Below are 18,433 nucleotides of genomic sequence, written 5' to 3' on the forward strand. Positions count from 1 at the left end.
CTGTTATTTCCTGTGTGTTGGGAGAATGGAGAGAAAAAACCCCGAGCCGAGCGGCTTTCGGCCCCTGCGAGGCGGCCGCGGCCTCCGCCGGGGGAGCCCGCCCTGAGGCGCGCCCGACCGGGGAGCGAGCGAGCGAGCGCGAGCGCGCGGGCCGGAGCGAGCGTCGAGGGGCCGCGGCCCCCCGGCCCGCCCCGCCGCCGGCCCCGGGCGCCCGAGCTGGAGGCGGCGGAGGCTTCCCCCACCCCCACCCCGCGCAGCGCCGTCCGCCGCCGCCGCTCCTTCCCCTCCCGCCCCCGGCTGAGGCCGAGGGACCGGGCGGGGGGCTCCCGCAGGTAACCGCCGCCCGCGCCTGAGGGGGAGGGGCCGGGGTCAGGGGCTGAGGGGCTTGTGGCGGGCGGGCAGGCCGGTGTCTTGGCCTCCGGGGCTGGGGGCAGACAGAGGTCCTTGCCCTGCCCGACCTGAGAGTGCGCCGAGTCCCCCGGATTCCGAGGCCAGGACTCGGGGTGCTGAGGGGCCGGCCCGACCCGACCCGGGAGTGCAGAGAGGAGCGGCCTGCCTTGGCCTCGGGGCGCTGAGGGGAAAGGGCCCGGCCTGGCATCATCGGGGCGCTGAGGCGGGGGGTGAGGGGTCTCGGTCTGACCGGGCGTGGGCACCGGTCCTGGCCTGAGGGTGCCGGAGAAAGGTACCTGCTCGTCGCGGCCTCGGGTGCACCGGCGGCGGGTGTGAGCGGGCGGCGTCCAGGGGGTCGGTGGGGTCAGCGCCGCCCGCCCCGGGGTGGGGGGTGCCCCCCTGGCAGCCCCGGGTATATCCCGCAGCTCTCGCCACTTTGCTGGGGGCGAGGCGGGCGGGCGGGCGGAGGGCCGGGCTTGGGGAGGGGCCGGCCGGGCTACCGCGGGCGGGAGCGGAGCTGGGGAGCCGTCGCGCGCCCCCGCCGCGGGGAGGGCAGAGGGCCCGCTTCTTGCCATGTGAACACCTGAAGCCATGTGGACGCGGCTGCTTCTCGCCTGTTGGGGGCGGAGGGCAGGTACCAACTGGCCGGGCACAAGGTCCCGGCCCCCCGCCCGAGGGCGGAGAGCCGAGCGCGGGACCCCCTTCCTGTGTGGGGTTTTTCTCCCCCGCCGCGGTGAGCAGGGGTGTGGGTGCTGCATCCGGTGGTCCCCCGTGTGCGAGCGGACGGCTCGTTTTGGTGGGGGGGGGGGCTGCCTGGGGCTCTAGGCTTCTGATCTTTTTGGGGAAGATGGGGAGTGGTGGTGGAAGGAGAGCGGCCGGTCCGGCCCAGCCCACTCTGGCAGAGGATGGAGGTGGAATGTCTCCCGTGCGCCGGGATGGGAGTGGAATTTAGTGAGTTGAGGGGCGGGGAGGGGGGCGGTGTGGGGAGGCGGCGCAGAGGAGCGGCCGCCTTCCTGGGCCTGTGGGTGGGGATTATTGTCTTTCTGTATTTGTGGTTGTGGATTCTAGCACTGTCTGCAGCCCTTTCGTTTGCCCTTAGGGGACAGATCAAAATTAGGATACCACCCCCCCCCCCCCCCCCCACCTCGCGAAGATTAGATGTCTCTGATAACTTCTGTAAAATGGATGGAATTTTCTAGCTGTTATCTAACAGGCAGATCTTTGAATGATAATCGGACCCTTCTGTTAACAGCTTCGGTGAGGAGTTTAAGGGAGGATCCTGAGTTAAGATCCTCACTGAGGATCTTAAAGGGAGTGGAAGCTGGCTGAAGTGGGAAACTGCCCTGAATGAAGTTCGACCTGGAAGACCCAGGAATCTCCTTCCAGCTTTGCCACCAAGTGAACTATAACCCTGGCCAAGTTACCTGCCTCCCCAATACTTCAGTTTTGTCCGCTTCAGTAAAGGCTCAAACGTTCCAGGCTTTTAGGTAGTCCCTTGTGCTTTTGCTTTAGTGGTAGGTGACTTCCTGGGAGATGCAGACTGTTGCTTACCTGGCTTTTAATAGCCTATCTCACCTTTCAGTTTTCAGCTTCTACTCCGACAGAGTGTAAGACTTGGTCAGGGTGCAGTTTTTCCTCGAATTCCAGATGCTTTTCTTTGCTTCTCAGAAAGTATATTCTAGCCTGGGCTGAATGTGCCTTGTATTTTTTTTTTTGTCTTTGCAAGAAGGAGTTATCAGGGAAAGGTTTTTTGGTCGTCTTCTGACTACTTGGAATTGCGGATAATGTGTATTTGATTTTGTGTGTTGGTTAGCTTCAAGGAAATCCAAGATCTTTCTATGCAGGATATTTCGAAGGGACCTTATTTAAAGTTCCTTCAAGGGATGTTTGGCTAACTTTCGAAATTTCCAGCTTTAGTATTCTCAGAGAAGGAATAAAGTGGAATTCTATAACATCTCCTGTGAAGTGGCATGCTAGTGGAATTAACTATCACCTCAGGGTGCACTAACTATTTGCATCCCCAATTTATTCCTTAATGGTAGCTGGATGCTTCCTCTCAGATGCTGAAGAACCCCAATTAATTTCACTGATTTTATGGTGTGTGAGGGCCTTAGGCCATGCCTTTGACTGGCTAGGCCTTCTGGACCAAACTCAGAGGTTGGTCTTGTTTGTCTTAAATTTCTAGTATTGGGATTCTTGAAGGACATGTACCTAATGTGTGACATGTCTTTCTTAGACCACTTTTTAATTCTTTTTGCGCACACATTTCAAGAAGGGTCACAGCTTTGGGAGGTATGCTCATAATGCCCACCTTGGAGATGGATTGATAGACTTTTCCTTGTGTGTTGACATCATGCCTGTCACATAGGTAGACGCTTTTATATGGCTGTGCAGATTGATTATTTGGGGTTTTCCAAAACAAACTATTTATGTTGGTATTTGAATTATGACCTTGCTTTGTGTGGGCTTTTAAAAACCTTACAGTTACTTAAATTGTAAACAGTTATCCTACTCACGTAAATTTACATTTTTGTTGTAACTTATGAGGAAAAAGTTATAAAACTCTTACAGAGGAAGCGTTTATTTGTGTGTACGTTTGTGAGAGAAGGTTGCCAAGGCAGTAAGATGTCAGGAGATAAGGATTTTAGGTTCTGTAACCTTTTTTTTAACCTTCATAAAGTGTAGTGGGATGTAGATCAAGAAATTAGAGTTGAACTTCTTCTAAGTTCAACCTTGTCTTTCTAAGGAGAGGAAGGGATGCTAGCATTTGTTTTAAAAAACAAAACCAGAAATACCCCAGTATGTTCTGTCCAAGGCGTTTTAACTTATCTAACAAAATCCACCCAGCAGACCTGAGAGATATATCACCTCTTCTTTTCCTGAGAGGTCAAGGAGCTGATGAGAGTCAGGGTTTGGTTGTGACTGTCCTCCCCCTGACTCCAAAGCCTCTGTTAGGTCCGTTATAGCTCACTGCCAGCTCAAGTAACAAGTCAGCTAGTGGTAGATTGGCTTTGGAATCCAAATTGCCTGCTGTGCTTCCCTTCTTCATCTTTTCCTTTTTTTTTTTTTTTTAATTTAAAAGTTATAATGAATTTGAAACCTGGCCTCAGGAAGGCTGTGCCTTCTGATTTAGTGATCCCGCAAGTTTTCTAAAATCTCACTTTCCTCAGAACTGGCCGGTTTTGCCAGTGCACCTGAGATTTAATCGAGAAAGTTTCTCTTTCATACCCAATTCTGCCATTCTGGCTTGAACTGAAAACTTCTATCAGCTCAAAGAGTGACACAATATATAAGAGGCTGTCTCCCTTCTTGTCTGTTACTGGTTTACAATGTACAGGAATCATTATCTGGTACCTGCTCTCATTTTGGCCAGATGGGATTCAAAAGGTACATTTATAAAAGACAGCTCTTCCCCAGTATGCCTTCAGCTCTCTTCCCCCTAGGGGCTTGTGTGCAAGACACCTTGGTGATATCGTTAGCTCTATCTGGGGCTTCTGACTGTGTGCCTTCATTTCCTTTTTGTGGAGGTAGAAGTAACAAAATAAAGGAAAACAGCATAATGCTATTTATATTGGGGCAGAACTGTACACATAAGTCATACATTTGAAATATAATGAAATCAAGCCTTTCATAGAGCATAATTTGGTCACATTGCATTTAGATTGAATAGGTTTTTTTTTATTATTATTAGGTTTGAAGGTCGTCTTAATACCTATGGTACATGCAGTATGGGTGGAAAGATTCTCATGGCGACAAACACGATCAGTACTTTCTGCATTAGAGCTGTATTTACTTTGTAGGTAATGTGCATGGCCCAGCAGGAAGATGAACTGTAAAGTGACTTATTGGTGTATCTGTGGCTTGTTATCTGATGCTTCATTGTGGGAATGTTAAGAAAGAGAAAGCATTAGCTACAGGGGAAGATATCCTTACTGCAGTCTGCATATGTAAGCTGTTCTGTGGGAAAGGGTGGAAGTTATTGCAACAGTTGAATATCAGCCTGATTGGAAGATTGTTTTCCGTGTGTTTGAACAACACATCCCTAAACATGGTTTAAGGTTCTCTATGTTCTAATTTTCATTGATAAGCATTTGTAAGCACTGTTCTGAAACATGGGAGGTGCAGTGGTGGGCAGGATAGAGAAGGAGTCTACTCTGCAGACGGACTGTTGACAGTAAGTAAGTGTGTCTGGCAGTGAACATAGTGATGAAGAGAATAAAAAGACTGTGATAGTGACTCAAAGGAAGCTGCTCAGAGTGGTCATAAAGATGTCCCCTCTTCTGGAGAATTTTCTGCCAGTAGGGCAGTCAGACTGGATCTGTGGGATGGATGAAAGTGGCATTAAACAAAGTGAATGATTTGCTTTAGTCCTGAGCATCTTGAGAAGTTATTCCAAAGAATAGACGTGGGTTGGCTGAAGTCTTCCCTCTGTTTGTGTCTCTGCTTTGTGAATGGGGACCTGGCTCAAGAGAACGTAAGAGGGATTATTAGTGATACTTTATAAAGGGTAGGAAAGAGAAATGTGTGTGCTTTATTAACATTGTTCTGATAAAACCCAGAAATGTGGAGGGAATTCCCCTGGTGGTCCAGTGGCTAGGGCTCTGCTCTTTGACTACAGGGGGTGTGGGTTCAAATGAAGATCTTGCAAGCCATGCACGGTCCCCCCCAACCCCGCAAAAGAAAAAAGCAAAACCACAGAGATGTGTGGTTATATTGATGACTGCTAGGCATTATTAGAAACATCATTTAATTATGTCTATGTTTCTCTGTTAAGAAGTTGGATTGGGGTGTTAACAATCATTGTACTTGGTTAAAACTTCAACTGAAGGTAGCAAAAATTAGTGATATCTGTATGCAGGGCACTCTGCTAGATATTGCTTCAAAGAGAAGATCCCAAGTGACCTTGGGTGGGGTAGTGGGGTGGAGGAAGCAGGGGTATCTGAGAGTGGGGACTTCGGCAGGAGAGGAGACAGTGCAGTCAGAGAGGCTTTGTTATCCACAGCCGGGAGGGTCTGTCCTCCACAGTTTTGCCAGCCAGCCAGTGGCATCCAGATACCTTCACCCACCCTTTCTGTGCTCTCTGGTAGTTATCTAGAGAGCTGAAAGAAATCGTCTCGTCTAGCACTTTACAACCTCTTTACTACTCAGGGAAGGGGCCAGGGAGGTGGTGACCTGCCCATAGTTAATGTAGCTTTACACTGACAGTCAAGGCTAGGACCCTGTTCTTTGCCAGCAAGGCTGGTATTCTTTCCACTGTAGCCCATGCTCTGACCAGAGGGTTGGTCCTTAACATTCGCTCCTGAGTAGAAAAAGAAAGGTCGCCTTGGGTTGCTAATGTACTCATTTAGGGAAAAGCCTGTGTAGTTCCAGTCTTAAGAAGTCAGGGAGAAGACACACATCAACCTCAAAAGCAGGGTATGGACAAAGAGAATTGTACTGCTCTTTTTTTTTTCACACAGATATGTATATATAGTGTTGGTTTCTTTGGGCCCACCAAAGACATAATCTCACCCTGGGTTTATCTTGATCCAGAATGGATGACATGGAGAAGTTCTGCCACATTTAGCGTTAGTTGTGAAGTTCACGCTAGGCCCTTTAGATGTAGGGAGAAATTTCTGGTACGTGGCTAAAAATGAGTTCTAGAACTCAAAAGAGGTAAGGCCCTGGCAGTCCTAAGGTTTTCACCTCTCGACCTCAGTTTCAGGGAAGATTTCACTTTTACGTTTGGAAGCACCCTAGGCTAAACTGTTCCTTTGGGAGCCTGGAGATCATCGACGGTGCCTGATCAGAGCAGGGGTTCTTGAGCAGGACTGCATCCCTAGACGTTTGCAGGACTTAGTGCTCAGGTGGGTCAGTTACCTGGGGGCAGGTTTTGTATCCCTTTCGCAGTAATGTGCAAGGGTATTCTTGCTGTAGAAATTCTATGTGATGGGCAGTTTATGGAGGCAGAAGAGTGTGAAGGAGAACATGTGGCCTCAGTCTGGCTCCATCACTTATTAGCATGAGTGAGCTTAGGCATTTTGTTTGAGCCACAGTTTCCTTGTCTGTAAAATGGAGATACATCTTCCTCAGGGCCAATGGGAAAAGGAACTAAAATAGGAAAAGTATATAGTGGAGTGCACCACCTATAGGTGAATGGTATCACCTGTAGGTGAATGGTAGGTGCCCACTGAAGCATCCCACTCTGTGCTGTGTGCCAGGACACTAACTGGAGTGGAGCTTGTTGTTCAGTCCCTCAGTCGTGTCCAACCGACCCCATGGACTGCACCACACACCAGGCTTCCCTGTCCTTCACCATCTCCCAGAGCTCGCTAACTCACTTCCATTGAGTCGGTGATGCCATCCAACCGTCTCATCCTCTGTCATCCCCTACTCCTCCTTCCTTCAGTCTTTCTCAGCATCAGGGTCTTTTCTAATGAGTTGGCTCTTTACATCAGGTGGCCAAAGTATTGGAGCTTCAACTTCAGCATCAGTCCTTCCAATGAATATTCAGAATTGATTTCCTTTAGAGCAGAGCTCATTCTAGACCACCTGACCAGCCTCCTGAAAAATCTGTATGCAGGTCAAGAAGCAACAGTTAGAACTGGACATGGAACAACAGACTGGTTCCAAATCGGGAAAGGAGTATGTCAAGACTGTATACTGTCACCCTGCTTATTTAACTTATATGCAGAGTACATCATGAGAAATGCTGGGCTGGATGAAGCCAAAGCTGGAATCAGTCTTGCCGGGAGAAACATCAATAACCTCAGATATGCAGATGACACCACCCTTACGGCAGAAAGCGAAGAAGAACTAAAGAGCCTCTTGATGAAAGTGAAAGAGGAGAGTTGAAAAAGTTGGCTTAAAACTCAACATTCAGAAAACTAAGATCATGATATCCGGTCCCATCATTTCATGGCAAATAGATGGGGAAACAATGGAAACAGTGACAGACTTTATTTTTGCGGGCTCCAAGATCACTGCAGATGGTGACTGCAGCCATAAAATTAAAAGACGCTTGTTTCTTGGAAGAAAAGCTATGACCAACCTAGACAGTGTATTAAAAAGCAGAGACATTACTTTGGACTATAGTTGAACTTTAAAGAAAGCTGAGTACCAAAGAATTGATGCTTTTGAACTCTGGTGTTAGAAAAGATTCTTAAGAGTCCCTTGGAGTGCAAGAGGATCTAACCAGTCCATCTTAAAGGAGATCAACCCTGAATATTCATTGGAAGGACTGATGCTGAAACTGAAACTCCAATACTTTGGCCACCTGATTCAAAGAACTGACTCATTGGAAAAGACCCTGATGCTGGGGAAGATTGAAGGCAGGAGGAGAAGGGGACAACAGAGGATGAGATGGTTGGATGGCATCACCGACCCAATGGACATGAGTTTGAGGAAGCTCCAGGAGTTGGTGATGGAGAGGGAAGCCTGGCGTGCTGCAGTTCATGGGGTTCAAAGAATTGGACACGACTGAGTGACTGAACTGACTGACTGACTGACTGATTCCTGCCAATCCTGTTGATTTTAGATCCTCAAAGGTCTGCTCAGTGCCCATGCTCAGTTGTGTCAGACTCTTTGCAACCGCATGGACTGTAGCCCACCTCTGTCCATGGACTTTCCCCTGCAAGAATGCTGGAGTGAGTGGGTAGCCATTTCCTACCCCAGAGGCTCTTCCCGACCCAGGGATCAAACCCGAGTCTCCTGCATTGGCAGCCAGATTCTTTACCACTGAGCCACCTGGGAAGCCATCTGCTCAGTAGAGAAGGGCAGTTAAAATAGGGCTATTGGAAGTGCTCTAATGGGGAAATACATGGAGCTGAACCAAGACATATTATTCTCACTCAAATGGTCATATGAGACTTCTCAAAGGAGGGCCATTGGCTTTTTTGTCCTGACGCTTGTTCTCTCAACAGTCTCTTCCCAACTCTGTGGCTTGTTCCTCCGGTTTTGCTTATCGGTTGGCATTCTCTGGACCCTCTTGGTTCATTGCACTCACTCTCCAGGTGCTCTCAGATACCACTAGGTTTTGATGATTGCCCATAAGTTGATGACCATCATGTTAATATCTTTAGCCAGACTCTCCTAGCTCCTCTTAACTCCTCCTGCTTGATGCTGCAATTTGGATAGCTCATCAGTAGGCTGAGCTTTGTAAGTCCAAAACTAACACATACTCCTTAAACTCTCCTTCATTTGTTCCCTTCTCCATAAGTGATTTTAACATCTAACCACTTTCTCAAATCCCATTCCTCCTTTTCTCTCACCACCCGCCACATCTAATCTATCACATTACTGTCAGTGCAGTTGCTGTAATATGATTTGAATCTGTCCACTCTCCTGCCACAATCTCTGAGCCACCATCATCTCTTACCTGGAACATTGTGATTGCCTCTTAACATGTCCCCCTGACTTTTGCCCATCTGACTCTATTCCACTTTGCCCAGAGCGGCCACAGTCACCTGTCTTTGCTCCACTTTAAATCATTCAGCAGTTTCTCATAGCACTAAATAGAAAATCCAGACTTCCCATTTCTCACAAGGCTCTGAATACCCCGGCCCTTGCCCACCTCCCCGGTTGCCTGTCTCCTGGTTTTGCTTGCCATCTTTTAGCAACATTGACTTTCTCTATGTCCCAGAAGGCCCCAAACTCTTTCTCATCTCAGGGACTTCTTTATATGCTATGTCCTCTGCTCAGAACACTGGCCAACCCAGCCTTTTCTCATCCTTCAGGATATTTGTGGAATGAAAATGCATAGCAGTAAAGGGCATAGGGTAAGGAGGAGAAGTGTCCTTGGAGTGCATCTGTTGTTCAGTCGCTCAGTCGTGTCTAACTCTTTGCGACCCCATGGACTGTAGCACGCCAGGCTTCCCTGTCCCCTACTATCTCCTGGAGTTTGCTCAGAGTCCTGTCTGTTGAGTCGGTGATGTCATCCAACCATCTCATCCTCTACTGCCCCCTTCCCTTTTTGCCTTCAATCTATCCTAGCATCAGGATCTTTTCCAGTGAGTTGGCTCTTCTATCACATGGCCAGTTTCAGAGCTTCATTGAAGCTTCATAAAGTCTAAAAAAGTGAAAAATGTTTGAAGAGCTAAAAGAATGTGAGTTTGGTTGTGTTGCAGGTGGAGTTATTCAAGCGAAACACTTAGGAGTCAGGCAGCCAGAACTCCCTATACTGCTGATGATGCCACGCCATTGGAAAACTGTTTTGAAAGGTTCTTAAAAGGTTAAACATGTCTGCCCTGTGACCCAGCAGTTCCATTTGTAGGTATTTACCCAAGAGAAATGAAAACCTGTGGCCACAAATAAGCCTTGTACGAGAATATTCATAGGAGTTTTATTCATGATAGCTGAAAACTGGAAACAGTCCAGTTGTCCATCATTGGGATAATGGATAAACAGAATGGATATTCATACAGTGGAAGACCACTCAGCAACAAAAAGAAACTGCTGACACATGTAACAGGGAAGAATTTCACACAGACACAAAAAAGTACACAATGGATGATCACATTTATAAGAGATTCTAAAATAGGCAAAAGTCTGTGATACCAGACATCGCATCAGTGGTTACCTCTTTGTAGCAGGGGGTTCACTGGAAGGGGACATGAGAGAACTTTCTAGAGTGATGGAAGTGTTCAGCACCTTGATAGGCGTTCATCACATCTTACTGAGTGATACCCTATATGTAATTTTGCTGTATGTAGATTATACCTGAAAACAACTGAAGAGTTGTCCTAGATTTCTTTTTCCCTTTCACTCTCAATATTTAGTCTCCCAGCAAATTCTGTTCATTTTATGTCCAAGACACATTCTGAATCTGTTCCCCCCTCCCCGTCTCAAGCACCATCTCCTCTTATCCAGGCTACTCTACTACTAGTTTCCTGACTGGATTTTCAGCCCCCAATACTTTTGGCCCTCCCAAATAATTTCTTCTGCTTTTCAGCTAAAATGATCTTTAAAAGTTCACGTTGGGTTTTGTCAGTTGTCTTCCTGCAGCCCTTCAGTAGCTTCCTACAGCCCTTCAGTAGCTTTCCATTGATTTCATGGTGACCGACAAGGGTCTCTGAGCCCATCTGACCTGGCCTCCTCCTTGCTCCCTTCAGTTCCAGCCTCTTTGACCTTCCCTCTGTTTCTTGAACACCTCAGGCTCATTTCTACCTTAGGAGCTGTTCACTCAACATTGCCTCTGCATGGGACATCCTGCTTCCCACATCTGTGTGAGACTTGTTTCTGTTTGCCATTCAGGTTCAGTTTATCTTTTCTTTTTTGGCCACACCAAGCCACATGCAAGATCTTAGGTCCCCAACCAGGGATCTAACCTATACCCCCTGCATCAGGAGTCTTAGCCAGCGAACCACTAGAGAAGTCCCCAGGTTCCGTTTAAATATTTCTTTCTCTGTGCGTTTTATCTAGCCCTTATGGTCTGAAGTAGTGCTTCGTCACATCAGCCTGCTTTATTTTATTTATAACTTTTTTCACCACCTGAAATTATCTCATCCTTTTATTTGTTTGCCCGTCCCTTCCTCTAGGATTGAGCTTGGCTTGTTCACCGTTGTACATCAATGTCAGCAGCAGTGTTTGGCCCATAAAGGTGGTGGTGGTGGTTTAGTCACTCATTCATATGCGACTCTTGCGTCCCCATGGACTGTAGCCTGCCAGGCTCCTCTGTCCATGGGATTCTCCAGGCAAGAATACTGGAGTGGGTTGCCATTTCCTTCTCTAGGGAATCTTCCTTACCCAGGAATCGAACCCGGGTCTCCTGCATCACAGGCAGATTCTTTACCGACTGAGCTACAAGGGAAGATTTTGGCACATAGCAGTTGTTGTTTGGTCGCTAAGGCGTGTCTGACTCTTGTGACTTTGTGGACTGTAGCTAGCCAGACTCCTCTGTCCATGGGGTTTCCCAGGCAAGAGTGCTAGAGTGGGTTGATCTGGCACATAGGAGGCCCCGATGCTGAGGAGGATTGAGAGCAAGAGGAGAGAGTGAACACAACTTAGTGACTAAATAAACAACAAGGCCCTATGTATTGACTAAGTGAAGGTAATGATGCTGGTGATGATGGGATGAGAACAGGCCAACTAGGAAGTAGATTTGTGAGGGAAAAGGAGGAACCAAGGAGAGTCCAGACTTCTAGCTCGGAAACCAGGTGCTGGTGGCGCCATTCACTGAAATAGAAAACAGTGGAGAATGAGAAGATTGGGGTGTGGTAGGAAGTGATAAATTTAATTTTGAACTTAAATTCAAAATGCTTGTAAGGACGGCATTAGGTGTTAGAGGCACAAAACGGACATTAGGGGAAGGGACTGGACTATAGGGTAAGACGTGGAGGTGAGCATGTCTTTTCCAGCCTGGGAGTAGATGAGGTTGCTGTCAGGGTGAACAGGGAGTGTCTGTATGTAGGAAAGTGTTCCTTCCTCTCTCCTGCCTGAGTGATGGGCGTCTGCCACCAGTAATGGGGACTTCACAGGACTCAGCCCCTCGCCGGTCTTGTAGTTGACACTCCCATCCGCCCTGCCCGCCCAACTTTGTGCCCCAGTTATATTGTTGCTGCTAATAATGACAAGGGCTCAAAGGGTCAGGACAGAACTCTGAGGAATGTGAACATTTAAGGCAGCACGGCAGCATTTAAAGAAGAGCAGAGAGGATGCAACCAGCAGGTGAGAAGGAAAACCCAGACAGCCTGGCATGAAGAAAGAGCCTCAAGTCAGAGGCAGTAGCTAAGCTTGCTGAAACATGTCATTTGAAAGGATAGGGGATGACTGAAGCCAGGTGGTTGTGTATTGATGAGAAAGTGGGGTGAAGAAGTGGAGACAGTAAGTTTGGAGTCGAGCCTTTGTAAAATTTGGCCACTGAGGAAAGTAAAAAGTAGTTATAGGGAGAACCTGGGGTTAAGTGAAGAGTTTTTTTAGACATAAGAAAAACTTAAGCGTGTGTAAATGGAGGTGGGAAGGAGCCAGCACAGGGCTGAGTTGAAGATGCGGAAGAGCACTGGGTTGAGGACCTTCCAGGAGATCTCAAGGGCCCTGTGTGATCCAGGCGATTGGCTTTGAATTGTAGGAATGCCCTCTTCTGGGGGAAAGCAAGTTGTGTGGGTGGTATACATGTGGGCCTGGGGGCAGTGGGCAAGAGTGCTTTCCGGTGAGCTCTGTGAAGGTCTCTGCTGGGGGACAAGAGTGAAGTGGAGAGCAGGAAGCTTGAACAAGGAAAGCTTTCAAGAGACTGCGGTGGCAAGCAGGTAGAGCTGGCTGAGGAAACAAGGTCTGCAGGGGTAAAGTAGAAAGTAGTTAAGATGAGCTTGCTGCCTCTTGGGATTTTAGAGAAACTGGTCGGACCTTGACAGTTGTTTGTCTAGTTTTGGATTCCAGTGATTTAGACTCAACTTTTCCTGCCTGTGTCCCCATGTGCTTCTGCTGTTCCTGTTTATTAGACCAGTGGCTTGTAAATTACCCCAGAGCTCTCAGACTTGACTTAACCACTGCTTCCATGCACTTCCATGCACTGTGTTAGGTGGGTGGCAGGGTTCTCAGTGTTGTACCAACACAGGTAAGGTGGGGGATATTCTTATCCCCTTGGACCTGGGTACCCCAAGTGGCCTGGCTGTAGTGGAAGAAGTGTATCATCTTGTGAGCTCCACAGCTCGAGCAGCTCTCATCATCTCTCTCTTCTTATCTTGGGTACCTGTAAGATTTTTGCTGGAAAAACTGCAAACTGTTTTCAAACACTCCTGCGCGAGGCTCTAAGGCCCTGTGGTCAGGGCTGTGTTGTGTTTTGTGTTGGAGCCCCCGCAGCTGGCGTGCTGCCCGTCAGTGCGTGGAGAGTGAACGCCTCTGAGCCTCTCCCTGGACTGTCCTCCCTTTCTCCTGTGTCTGTCCATGTGTTACAGTTAATGTGGAGTGTGTCTGTTTCACCACAAGATTGTATTCCTAGATGGTCACCGTACTTTGTTAATCTTTATTTCTCTATGTCCCCTTCACATAGTAGGTATTAAAGTAATGTTAAATTTGAATTTGTTGTTAAAAAAAACTTGCAAAGCATCTCTAAGAGTAACTAAAATAGTTGAAGAATGGAGGGAAAATTCGGAGACAATATCAGCCAAAGAAATGAGTTAATTTAGCCTAATAAAGTATTCTCAGCAATGAGTTGATGAGGGTCTTCAGTTCAGTTGCTCAGTCATGTCCAACTCTTTGCGACCCCATGAATCGCAGCACGCCAGGCCTCCCTGTCCATCACCAACTCCTGGAGTTTACTCAGACCCATGCCCATCGAGTCAGTGATGCCATCCAGCCATCTCATCCTCTGTCGTCCCCTTCTCCTCACGCCCCCAGTCCATCCCAGCATCAGGGTCTTTTCCAACGAGTCAGTTCTTTGGGTATGTTAGAGTGATGGCCTGCTGTTCCTCTCCTCTGACACGGAAAGCAGCAGATGAGGTCAGAGGGACTGCTAGTGGCTGGGGTGGACAAACCACAGAACTCCCTGCCCTGTGATACCTTTGAAGGGAAGAGTTTGGGTTTGAATTTAGAAAAAAATAGAGTGGGGTCCAGAAGTGCCATTTTGGGGCCTGCTTGTTAGAACATCACCTGTGTGAGGGCAGGGACTTTCTGTTCCCCATCATATCCCTGGCATCTAGAATAGTGCTTGGCAAGTTGGTAGTGCTCAGCAAATAGATTTTGTATGAATTAATAAAAGAAGTAGAGTTTTCTTGCCAGCTTTCAAAGGAATGTGCCATAGGAGCTTCAGTTTCTTTTTCCCCTTTGGCTCACTGTTCATGATCCCTTTCTGAATTAATGAGTTCCATGCGTTTATTACTTGCTTGAACTTATCTTGCTCAGCTTTCAAAGGATGCCAGCACAGTCTACTGTTCTCTGGATTTAAAAAGAAATCAGCAGCTTGTTTTCAAAATCAAAAGGTTTTAAGATTTCATCAGAAATCTTTTTATATAGAAAAGATTTCTTTTGTTGATGCTTTTTGCTTATGTTTAAGATGTAAACCTTGAAAATGTTAAAGAGAATTGAAATTGACTTCTAATTATAGTAGTTGATTATATGTTTATTGAATCTTTTCTCAACAGACCAAACATTATCTGTACTTCCCTCTTTTTTTTGCCATATTCTTAATATTTGATACCAGTCCTTCTGTATCTGCTCAAGAATCTTCCTCAATGAGTAATTCATCAGGAAATCTCTTCTCGGAAACCTGTGATAATACAGCTCAAGGGGTGTCTCCGCTAATGTAAAGTCACAACATTGACTGTGTAAAAGTCGTGTATCTGATTTCATTAGCAAATTAATAGGTGATGCCGGTTCTGAGGAGGAGAGACTAATGTTTTCTCTCTGCTTTAGTTCATTCTAAATTAAATCATTTGGGAACAGGAAAATGGGAAATTCTGTCTTTCCATCTAGAGATGAGTAAAGACCTGGTTCTGTAAGCCAATACATTGTTTCTCTTGTTGACTTGATTCAGCTTATTAACATTTTATTGAGATACACTTTATAGTATTTTAAGAATAAGATTAGAATCTGCTAAAATAAAAATTTGAAAAAAAAAAAAGCCCTACTACTCTTAACAGTATTTTTGTTCTAGAGTTAAAATAGTCATATGAGAATAGTTACTTTTGTTGAAATAGTTGTACATGGAAATAATTATATATGTTAAAGAAAAATGTCAAGAATGTTAGCATAGTGTTTTAGTTGAAACAACTTTTAGAACTTTTTTTTTCTTGAAATGCATCCTTTTATTATAAAATTAGTGCATGCTCTTGGTATAAAATTCAAACAGTACATAGGTGTATAATCCTACTCTTTGGATATAGCTATTGTTTATAGCTTAGTGCATATCCAGTACGTTAAAAAAATAGGCTGTATTTTTTTAGAGCAGTTTTAGATTCACAGCAAAATTGAGAGGAAGATACAAATATTTCCTATATACCCTCTGCCCCCACACATGTGTAGCCTCCCCGGTTTATTAACATCTCCCACCACAGTGGTTCATTTATTACAATTTATGAACGTACCTTGACACATTTTCACCAAAGTCCATAGTTTACACTGTTGTTTACTCTTGGTGTTGTATTGTATATTCTGTGACTTGGGAGAAATTTATGACCTGTAGCCATCATTACAGGATCCTACAGAGTAGTCACTGCCCTAAAACTCCTCTGTGCTCCGCCTATTCATCCCTCCCTCCCCGTCATCCCTGGCCACCATGGTCTTTTTACTGTCTCTGTAGTTTTGACTTTCACAACATGATATAGTTGGAATCATACAGTACATAGTCTTTTCAGATTGGCTTCTTTCACTTAGTAATATGTATTTACATTTCTTCTTTGTCTTTTCATGGCTTGATGGCTCATGTCTTTTAAGCATTCAGTAACAGAACTGTCTTTTTATTTGCAAATGAAGGTGGTTCTTGATACTGTTCTACAAAATATCCTGAGGTTTCTATTTGCAGGTGGTTCATCTCCTGAAGACTTCTTAACTATTTACTTTTTGAAACTTTCTGGAATCTTTTTTCCCCCATGTGGTTGGCTGAACTTGTGCATACAGAGAACCAACTGTATTTGGTTTGGACACAGGGAAGTCTTGTCCTTATCCAAAGATTGTTTTGGTGGTTAGGAACCTTTTGGAAAAGAAATCAGGATAGAGGTAGGTGGAGAATGAAGCGTAGCACGTCTTGTACGTTGGAATACACAACAGGAAGCCAGAAATGACCAGGTGAGCATCAGCAGTTGTTCTTCAGAACTCTGGGATGAGTCCTAGCGCTTATCCTCAGGGTGTTCAGTAGTGTAGTGAGGAAGCAAACAGGCAGATCAGTGATCATGCATTGTAAAAAAATTGGCCACAGAGAAGGGAAGGTTCTAGAAAACAGTTGTTGGTTCTAGAGAAGTGATAGCAGTAAGAACCAGCAGCCTTAGCAAGATTGTGGTCCTGACAGGTGGACAGAAAGGTTGGCATCACGCAACAGGAGGCAGTCTTAGGGCCAGGACATCCATTGTCCTGTCTCCTTAAATGAGCATCACAGAGGGCATCTCAAAGCTATTTTAGAACAGTGATGGTGAAATGTTAGCTCTTAGTGTTCCAGCTCAGATCTTAAGGGAGAAGTAAGTTAGTATTAACAGAAACAATGGTGAATTTAGTGTTTGAAACCCACAGAGCAGCTTGTTCTTCAGTACCTCATGTGTTTGCAGACGGGAGATTGAAAGTCATGGCGGTGAGCCAGGACTGAGGGAGAAGAGGGGGCACCAAGGAGTGGGATGACTTCACTCTTCGGTGTCCAGGTTCTTTAAGGTACCTCCTTTGGGTTTGGTTTTGTTTCCTTTTTTTAAAATTGATGTGAAACACATATAAAGTGAATCTTTTTTAATGTAATATTGTTAACTGGGGCTTCCCAAGTGGCTCAGTGGTATAGAATCCCGTTAGCAATGCAGGAGAGGCGGGTTCAATCCCTGGGCTGGGAAGATCCCCCAGGGAAGGAAATGACAACCCACTGCAGTATTCTTGCCTGGGAAGTCCTGTGGACAGAAGCGCCTGGTGGGCTAGAGTCTATGGGGTCACAAAGAGTCCGACACGACTAAGCAACTAAACAGCAACATTATTATTAGCTATACTAATCACTCCATACCTTAAATCTCTAGAATTTACTCATCTTACAACTGAAAGTTTGTGCCCTTCGACCAAAATCAACTCTTTTTAAGTGAACAGTTCGACGGTTCAGTGGTATTTAGTGCATCCACATCTCTGTCTAGTTCCAAAATATTTTCATCATTTCCAGAAGAAACCCCTGTACTCCTTAAGCAGACAGTTCAGTTTTCTGCCTTCCCCCAACCCCTGGCAACTACCAATCTGCTTTCTGTCAATAGATTTGCCTGTTTTGATTATTTCATATAAATGGAATTAAACAGTATGTGGCTTTTTGGGCCCAACTCTCATTCAGCGTGTTTTTAGGTTCGTCTTCCTTGTAGCATGTGCTTTCCTTTTTGGGTGAATAATATTCCATTGTAGTATATATCACAATTTGTTTATCCATTTACCTATTCAAGGACTTTTCTCTTGCCCACAATTTTTGGTAGCTTACTAAGTTGCTGTAAACATGTGTAAGATTTTGTGTTTACATAAATTTCAATTCATTTAGATAAATAGCTAGAAACATGGCTGCTGGATTGTGTAAGACTGTTCTAACTTTGTAAGAAACTGTAAAACTGTTTTCCAAAAGGGCTGCGTGTGGGACTTCCCTAGTAGTCCAGTGGTTAAGACTTCGCACTTCCATTTCAGAGGGCCACGGGTTCGATCCCTGGTTGGGGAACTAAGATCCCACATGCCACACAGTGCAGCCCCCAAAAATAAAGGCTGCATGTTAGCTTCTCTTTTTTTTAATTTTGGTTAAGAAAATATATGACAGAATAGCCGTTTCAACCATCTTAATTTACTTTCTGTCTTTTTGAACTTGCCTATTCTAAATGTTTCATAAATGGAATCATACGATATGTATCTCAGTCTCTGGCATATTTCACACAGTTTAATGTTCTTAAGTTTTGTCCATGTTGTGGTACCTATCAGAACTTCATTCCTCCTTGTGGCTGAATAATACTTCGTTATATGTGTATGCCACATTTTGTTTATCCGTTCGTCTGATGGACGCTTGGGTTGCCTCTGCCTTTTAACTATTTTGAATAGTGCTGCAGTGAACATTGGCATATAGGTATCTGTGTGTCTGTTCTTAGTTCTCGGTGTATACAGGAGTGGAATTGCTGGGTTGTATAGTAATTCTGTGTATAATTTTTTGAGGAACTGCTTGTTTTCCAGAGTGGCTATACTGTTCCCACCAGCAATATATGAGGGTTCCGGTTTCTCTCCATCCTCCTCAACACTGGTAATTTTCCTTTTCTTGATTATAGCCATCCAAGTGGGTATGAGGTGGTGTCTCATTGTGGTTTTGATTTACATTTCCCTAATAATGTTGTGAATCTTTTCATGTCCTAGTGTGCCATTTTTGTGTCTTTGGAGAAATGTCTATTCAAGTCCTTTGCTGATTTTTTTATTGAGTTGTTGTCTTTATATTGTT

The 18,433-nt window shown here is 45.6% G+C and overlaps 1 protein-coding gene across 3 annotated transcripts in view; it reads left to right on the top strand.

Annotated features, from left to right (window-relative positions):
• The first annotated feature begins 238 nt into the window (after window positions 1-238).
• The window catches only part of TCF20 (transcription factor 20), an 89,738-nt gene continuing 71,543 nt past the window's right edge, over window positions 239-18,433 (top strand). For 2 of the 3 annotated variants that reach the window (XM_061124398.1, XM_061124399.1), the window contains exon 1: window positions 239-332. The gene's annotated coding sequence lies outside the window, so the exon portion shown is untranslated. The remainder of the gene's footprint in view (window positions 333-18,433) is intronic. The other variant, XM_061124400.1, reaches the window with a different exon arrangement.

Source organism: Dama dama, chromosome 22, assembly GCF_033118175.1.
Source record: "Dama dama isolate Ldn47 chromosome 22, ASM3311817v1, whole genome shotgun sequence".
Classification (NCBI taxonomy): domain Eukaryota; kingdom Metazoa; phylum Chordata; class Mammalia; order Artiodactyla; family Cervidae; genus Dama; species Dama dama.